The sequence below is a fragment of the Pteropus vampyrus genome, unplaced genomic scaffold, assembly GCF_000151845.1.
Source record: "Pteropus vampyrus isolate Shadow unplaced genomic scaffold, Pvam_2.0 Scaffold13, whole genome shotgun sequence".
Classification (NCBI taxonomy): Eukaryota; Metazoa; Chordata; class Mammalia; order Chiroptera; family Pteropodidae; genus Pteropus; species Pteropus vampyrus.
The window spans coordinates 3965213-3974267 of record NW_011888794.1 but is presented as its reverse complement, the minus strand read 5'-3'; positions in this window follow the sequence as shown (position 1 = coordinate 3974267).

Sequence of the window (9055 nt, the reverse complement as noted above, 5' to 3'; positions counted from 1 at the left end):
CCATTGAGTATGATGTTAGCTCTAGGTTTGTCATATATAGCCTTTATTATGTTGAGGTATGTTCCCTCTATTCCCACTTTGCTGAGAGTTTTTGTCATAAATGGATGCTGGATTTTGTCTAACACTTTTTCTGCATTTATTGATATGACCACGTGGTTTTTATCTTTCAATTTGTTAACACGTTGTATCGTATTAATTGATTTGTAGATATGGTACTAACCTTGCATCCCAAGAGTAAATTTAACTTGATCATGGTGTATGATATTTTTAATGTATTGCTGTATTCAGTTCGCTAATATTTTTTTGAGGATTTTTGCATCAATGTTCATAAGAGATATTGGCTTATAGTTAGTTTTCTTTTTTTGTAATGTTTTTGGTTTTGGAATCAAGGTCATGGTGGCCTCATAAAAAGATTTAGGGAGCCTTTCCTCTTCTCGATTTTTTGGAATAGTTTGAGCAGAACAGGTGACAAGTCTTCTTTGAATTTTTGGTAAAATTTGTCCATGAATCCATCTTGTCCAGGACTTTTGTTTTTTGAGAGGTTTTTGATTACTGATTCTATTTCATCGGTGGTATTTTCTGTTTCTTCTTGACTTGTTTCTAGGAATGTGTCCATTTCTTCCAGGTTGTCCAATTTGTAGGCATATAATTGTTTGTAATATTTTCTTATGATTCTTTGTATTTCTGCGGAGTCCATAGTTATTTCTCCTCTTTCATTTCTGATTTTATTTATTTGAGTCCTCTCTCTTTTTTCTTTGATTAATCTGGCTAAGGGTCTGTCAATATTGTTTATTCTTTCAAAGAACCAGCGCTTGCTTTCATGAATCTTTTGTATTGTTTTTCTAGACTCTATTTCATTTATTTCCGCTCTGATCTTTATTATTTCCTTCTGTTCATTTTGGGCTTTGTTTGCTGTTCTTTTTCTAGTTCTCTTAAGGTTAGGTTAACATTGTTTATTTGAGCTTTTTCTTACTTTTTGTGGTAGGCCTGTATTGCTATGACTTTCCCTCTTAGGCCTGCTTTCACTGTGTCCCATAAATTTTGAATTGTTTTGTTTTTATTTTCATTTGTCTCTAGATATCTTTTGATTTCTTCCTTGATCTCATTAATAACCCATTTATTATTTTGTAGCATGTTATTTAGCCTCCATATGTTTGTGTATTTTCTAGTTTGTTTCTTGTAGTTGACTCCTAGTTTCATACTATTGTGATCAGAGAAGACCGTTGATATGATTTCAATCTTCTTAAATTTATTGAGACTTGTTTTGTGTCCTAACACGTGGTCTATCCTAGAAAATGTTCCATATGCACTTGAGAAGAATATATATTTTTCTGCTTTGGGATAAAATGCTCTGAAAATATGTATTAAATACATCTGGTCTAGTGTGTCTTTTAGGTCCATCGTTTCCTTGTTGATTTTTGCCTGGAAGATCTGTCTGTTGGTGTCAATGGGGTGTTAAAGTCTCCTACTATGAGTGTATTACTATTGACCTCTCCTTTTATGTCAGTTAATAATTGCTTTATATATGTTGGTGCTCTTATGTTGGGTGCTTAGATATTTATTACAGTTATGTCCTCTTGATTTATTGATCCCTTTATCATTATGTAATGCCCTTTTTTGTCTCTTATTATAGCCTTTGTTTTAAAGTCTATTTAATTTGATATAAGTATTGCTACCCTGGCTTTTTTTTTTTTTTTTTTTTCATTTTTGTTTGCGTGAAATAACTTTTCCATCCCTTTACTTTCAGTCTGTGAGTGTCATTTGATCTGAAGTAGGTCTTTTGTAGACAGCATATGCATGGATCTTGTTTTCTTATCCATTCAGCTACCCTATGTCTTTTGATTAGAGCATTTACTCTGTTTACATTTAAAGTGATTACTGATATGTACATAGTTACTGCCATTTTATTATTTGTATTTGTTATTTCTATTTTCTTTTTTACAGAAGTCCCTTTAACATTTCTTGTAATACTGATGTGTCGGTGATGAATTCCTTAAGCTTTTTCCTGTCTGGGAAGCTCTTTATCTCTCCTTCCATTTTAATTGAAAGCCTTGCTGGGTAGAGTGTGGTTGTAAATTCTTCTTTTTCATAACTTTACATTTTTTTTTTGCCAGCCCCTTCTGGCCTGCAAAGTTTCCATTGAAAAATCAGCAGACATTCTTATGGGGCAAGTAACTAGCTTCCTTTCTTTTTCTGCTTTTAAGATTCTCTCTTTGTCTTTGACCTTTGGCATTTTAATTATGATGTGTCTTGGTGTAGGTCTGTTTGAATTCCACTTGTTTGGGACGTTTTGTGCTTTCTGAACTTGTACGTCTAATTCCTTTGCCAGGTTAGGGAAGTTTTTGGTCATTATTTCTTTAAATAAAATTTCAAACCCTTGCTCTCTCTCTTCTCCTTCAGGTACTCTCATGATCCGGATAGTTTTACACTTCATGTTGTTCCACAGGTCTCTTAAACTATCCTTATTTTTTAAAATTCTTTTTTCTTTTTGTTGTTCTGTTTGGGTTTATTCTGCTACCTTGTTTTCCAATTTGCTGAGTCAGTCTTCTGCTTTGTCCGATCTACTGTTGAATCTAGTGTATTCTTCATTTCGGTTACTGTATTCTTCATTTCTGTCTGGTTCTTTTTTTATAGTTTCTGTGTCCTTTTTAGTGCTTACCTTCTCTCTGTAGATGTTCTTATTGTGCTCATCCATTCTCCCCGTAAGTTATAAAGCATCTTTATAACCATTATTTCAAACTCTGTCTCTGGTAGGTTGCTTGCCTTCATTTCATTTAGCTTATTTTCTAGAGTTTTTTCTTGTTGTTTCATTTGTGGCATGTTTCTTTGTTTCCTCATTTTATTAGCCTCTCTGTGTTTCTTTCCATGTGTTAAGAATATTTGTTTCATCTCAGTCTTGGCCAGATGGCATAATGAAGAAGATGTCCTATGTGGCCCAGTGGCACACTCTCCCTGATCCCCTATGCCAGGGGCCCTGGACGTGATTTTTGTGTGGATTGTATGTGATCTTCTGTTTTAGCCAAGCCTTTATTGTTGTTAGTAGATCAGTGGATGAGATTAACGTTCAGGCTGAACATTGTGGGAATTGGCTACTCCCACAGAGTAAGAGTTGCTGTGCATGGGCTGACCCCACTGAGTGGGATTTGCCCTAGTAGGCTTGTGTACTTATTGCAACCATCCTTGTGTGTATCACCATTGGAACTAGTCAGGAGTTGCTCTGTTGTGGTCTGGTGTCAGCCTGCAAATGCATTGGTTTTGTGTCCCCTTAGGAGGAGCTCCCCCATAGGCCAAGGTCAGCTGCTGCTTTTAAAAGCTCAGGGCTACCTGGTGAGAACTACAAAGCAATCCACAGATGGTCATTGCCTGTGCTGGATCTATAGGTAAGTGTAAGAGGCAACGCTGTAGGCAGTGGTCAGCTATCCTCAGTCTCTGACCTAGGCCAGTTTAGCAGAGGGACCAGTGCTCCTCCAGGTTTGACACTGCTTGTCAGTTGCCCTTATGTCTCTGAAACTGGAATAGCCTCTGGGAGATATACGTGTTGGGTGGTGCAGGGACTCCAGGAGTCTCCTGGGTCTATTGAGTAAATTTTCCCCAGCTACTGCAGTGTCAGTTTATATGCTGGCACTCTCTTTGTGTCAAGTTTCCAATCATAACAGGTCAGCTGCTGCCCACCTTGGGCCTGAATGCGCCACCCTAGGGCAGGGGCAACTTCCTATCAATGTGCGGCGGACACTTTGTGTATTGGAAGGGGCAGGAACTCAGGGAGTCAAGGGCCGTCGGGCCAATACAGACACTAGCAATCCCCTCAAGAGATATTGTAGCTCAAACAGGCAGCAATAGTTTGCCCACAGCTGTTTTCCCTGAAATGCACTTACTGTGCTAGCCAAGGTCTGTTGCTTGTGCAGACTGCACAACCCCAGAGCCAAGCAGGGCACAGGAGGCTGCCCGTCAATGAGCTGCAGGCACCTTGTGGCTTGGGTGAAGCTGGATCTCAGGGAGACAAGGGCCTTCAGGTCAATAGAGCCTCAGCCTCAGTTTTGCTGCAACTTTTGTGCCTGGGCGTTCCCTTTGTAATTACAGATCACAGTGAGACCAACTGCAGTCTGGGGTGGTCCCACAAACCCCTGCTTTCCGTGGATGTATTACTGCAACTCTTGCAGGCAGCAGAGGTCTGCTTGCCATTGATATCCATGTAGTCCCCACCCTGTGCTAGCCAAAGTTTGTTGCATGTGTGGATTAGGAGATCTAGCTGGAAGGAGCAGGGCTGTGGCAGTTCAATGTCAATGGGCGCCTGGGGCTATTTGTGGGTAGGGTGGGGCGGGGTCTCAGAAGGGCAATGGCAGTCAGATCAATACATCCTCAGTCTTGCTGCAACATTGGTCACCATTATTTGCCTTTTCCCTCAGAAGTCCCAGATCACAACAAGACCAGCTGCGATCTGGGACTGCCCACAGATCCCCGAGATCTGCTGGAGTTCCTGTTCCCAGCAGTGATCTGCCTGACCCTACATTGGAAATGCAGCTCACAGAGCTGGGGGACAGCTGAGAATGCTTGGCCCTGAATAGGTGCAGGGCGTGGCAGCCATCCAGCAACAAAGGCCCTGGGCAATCTGCAGGTTGGGTGTGGTGGGCTAATCCCCTCAGGCCAGCACTTCCTAATGGCCCTGTGGGAGGGGTCTGCACCTTCAAGCTGGTAAGGTCTGTAGATTGACTGGCAGGGGGTCCAGGCTAAGACACAATGGCAGCTACCCTTCCATCCCTCCTTCTGGGGCCAGGTAATGTAGACTTTTTCGGGATAGATCCTGTGTAGGCCTCTGACCTACCGCTGGTGTCCTGGGTGAATGTGCACAGGTCAAAGAGCCTGTGCGTGGGTCTTTCAAAGGGCGGTCTAGGGTTTCATTCTCCTTTGGTCTCACCCAGACGGCCGGAATCCCCTCTGGTTTTTACAGTCAGAGTTATTGGAGTCCTCTCTTCCCTGGGCTGGGGAGCCCCCTGATGAGACCAGGACCCCCCTCTCCAGGGGAGCCTCTGCAGCCTCACTCTCTCTCCTCGTGATCCACCAGCACCAGCTGGTGTCGGTCCAGCGCAATTCTTGACTTTGCCACCTGCCCTTGCCCCGTACTGGCTTCCATGTGATTCTTTCATATTATCAGATGTAGATTTTACAATCAGCTGGAATTCAGCTGATTCTCCATGTTGATTATTTTATAGTTTGTTTGGAATTTCATTGCGGACCTGGGAGGAAACGAACCCTGCTTTTACCTAGTTCGCCATCTTCTCTTTCTACATTTTTAATTGGAACTCCTTAAAGAAGAGTTATCTCCCTCCCTCGGCCCGCCCCCTCGCCCGCCTTCCTGCCCGCCTGCCTGCCTGCCTGCCTGCTTGCCTGCCTGCCTGCCTTCCATCCATCTTTTTTTTTTTTCTTGTTTTATCACTGTGGCTGTATAGATGTTTATTTTCTCTTCTGGTCATAACCCAATGCTGTCGTTATTTATGTTGTTCCGCCTGCATTTCAGTGTCGGTCATGGAGAATTCTTTCCGTTTATCCCATTAGCACTTCTGTCATTCCCCTTTTCATACTCCTGCTCTCGCACTGGAATCAATAAATCCTACAAGGAGCTCTCACTTCTTTTGGTGAATAATGAAGATCTGGGCAGTAGGTTCACATGTTGCTACTAGAGTGTAACTGCTAGATTTTGAACTATAGAACGAAAATATATTTATCAGTGATTTTTTGCTGTCATTGATTGTAGAATGAGTTTTGGGTTAAAGAAATTGACACTAGTTTACTAATAGAATCAAGTGAAATTTGTTCAGTCTTTAGTCATTTGTTTTTCTGTTTCTATCACTATGAAATTGAAATCAGAAACCACAATTTTTACTCTGCTTATCATTGTGCAAAACAAGCACAGTGCCATACAATGGATATTCAAGAAAATCATCAGTGGTACAGATTATTATTGATGATTACATTCTAAAGTAAGATTAAATAAGATTAAATTAAACTTGAAAAATCCTAATGTAAGAGAAGGGTAGAATGAAGTAAAATTATAATTAAATATCAAATATTATTCCAAACAACTGTTCTTCAAGAAATTAAATCCTGGGCAGTCTACTTCCACCGTAGGTCTAAAGGGCAGCCATGAACAGCCTTGTATGTGTTTGTAGTGATGATCTATACTAGGGCCCTCAATAATTTTACTCATTGAATCAAATCTGTTCAAAGCAGTGGCTTATGATTTGACATCTTAAAGAATGTCCTGACTTGGGGAAAAAGACTTGGCAAAAAGTATTATAGGAACAATACAATCTTAAAATGTACTATCTGCTTAAAAGTTAAAAAACTTTATTTAAGATTAAAATACAAGGGGTGATTTTGTAGTGTAGACTCCTGGTTCTTCTAATTGGAGACATGTTTGAAAGGGGTTTTTATTTTAATTTTGGACATCTAAAATTGAGGGGAAAAATTCCTAAACATGCTCTTTTACTTTTACAAGTTTCAATATATAGATAGCCTGGTAATGCATTAAGAAATTAAACTACTTACGTGTAATTAAACTGCTTGTATTTTAAGCCTACACCACTTCTTAGAGAACTACTGAATCTTAATTTTTTCTAGGGGAAAAAAACCTGACTTTATCACATTTCCTCATTTATCTCTAGAACTGAGAGCCAAACTTTAACACATAAATGCATTTTTTTCAAATAACTATAATTTCAATTATTATTCAAATACTATAACTTTAAAAAATTGTTGAGAATTATTTAGATAAATATGTTAAACCTCTATATATCCTTTTCTATGGTTTGATTAACTTGCTATTTTTTAAATTGCTCAGTTCTGGTGCAGAAATAGAATAAATTAGATAAACAAACGTCTTTGAGTCATTTTTCTAGAGAGATCAGACATATCCAAATGAGAGCCTAAGGAACTCTCCTATGAATAAAGTGCATGGACTTTGGCGCTTAATTCTTAAAATATCTAATTTGGCAGCTATGAGAAATTATTTGTTTCATACTTCTTATTTGCCCCAATTGAACTCTTTCATGCTTCAGTGGGTGCTTCTAATTCTAATGTACTTTTGGTTGGATGAATATGCCATGCTCATCTTATTCCATATTTCATTAGTTTATTAAAGACTTGGCAGTCATAATTTTAAAAGGCTTAATTTTATTAGACTAAACATTTCTAATGCTTTCAGCCTCTCAAAAATCAGTTACAGCATCTCTCTGCTGCTCTACACCTAAGGTGACCATACAACTTACCATCTACACTAAGACAGTATTGAGAGTGAAAGGGATAGAAATACTAATACCTCCAGGACAAATGAAAATCTGCACTGTATAGGCATATAAAGTCAGAGGGTCATGTTGCATATACTCCTTTCATAATTTTAAGTAACTACATATTTTTTTTACATTAATGTTCCAGTAGATATGCAATGGTTTATAGAAGGGATCAAATTTTCATTTAACATCAGAATATTTTGATAAGAAGGTAACTCTGCTAGAGTCCTTCATTCTGTCACAATCTATTTAATTATATCGATTACCATGAACGATGCTCTACATAAGGCACCTACCTATATATTTCTCATTTAATTATCAAACACATACATGATGTTCACATTACAGTTTTTTTCTAATGAGGAATCTGAGGCTCAGACAATTTTTTACAAGGTGCCATTAACTTCACATCTTTATTCATAAGACACATACAAAAAGTAGTATTGTAGATAATATATATATATATAAAGTAGTAATCATTCTGACATTTTAGTTATTTTGCTATTTCATTACCAAGAAAAGCTCTATGTGATATACAAACTTAAAAGTTTCACTGTAGTATAATTTCTACACTGTTGATAAAGTGTTAATAACAGAACTTTCAGAGATTGGGACAAAGAGGAAATAATGCTGTGTACTTGATTTAGATGTAATGATAATTTATAACTAACCTTTGGTACCGTCTTCATACCATAAATCAATTTCTCATTCGTTGTCATGTAGCTTCTTTAATCTCAGTGAGCGTATTTTTAAAATATGTACAATGTTGAACATTACTTTTTGGAAAATTTGAATAAATTAAAATATCCATCACTTACACTTTTTGTGCATATTCCTTATCACCTCAGAACACAAACATCATAAAATCATAAAATTGTCATCATCAGAATTACTTTTATTATTTGTCATATACTTCCTAGGAAAACTTTCAAAGTTGATGTAAAGTACAGATTAAAAAAAAACAAAACAAAACACTGAAATGTAATGTGTCAGGGCACTCGCCCACGCTTGAGGAAATACTGATGATGATACAGTTCTTGTATAAACCTAATCTGCTTGACTGTTAGACTACTATCTTTCTGCTACACTTATTTTCATTACAAAGCAAAATCTTGCTTCAGTAGATGAGGAATAGGTTATCATCTAGAGAAACTATAAATAGCATAGGAGAGTCAAGTTGCATGATACAAGAATCACTGATTTGGCCACAAAATTATAAATTGCATTCTAAATTCTGTAATATTTCCACAAAAGAAAGCAACTGAGTCAGATTTGTTTTTCTAACTAAGATCACAGAGACATAATAAGTGTGTGTGGTGAGAGAACAAATAATTAGATTGAAATTGAGGTTATTGAGAATGTACTAAAATGTTTTAAAATCGTCCATGTTTTTTATCTTTGAAATAAATCTTGACTATAATTTAGGTCAATTTTTTTTTTTTTACGAGTAAAGTTATTAAACCCATTATATTTAATAATTAAGTTGTCTAAGGTCATATTACAAATTTGGTCAAAGTTTGAGTGAAAACTCATTTCCTCTGTCCTTAAAAAGTAATTTTTTTTTACTTACATCTAGTCTATCTTCTATAAATTCTTGTTGTAACTTTGAGATATATATTGAATAAATCATAATATATGCAAAAATCCAAATAACATACAATAGACATGATTGCCATGTTATCATTTAAGCCTAAAAAAATTAATGTGCTGGCTTCAACAAGTAGTAAATAGTATGTATAATTTTTCTCATCTTTTCAGAGCCAAGAAAT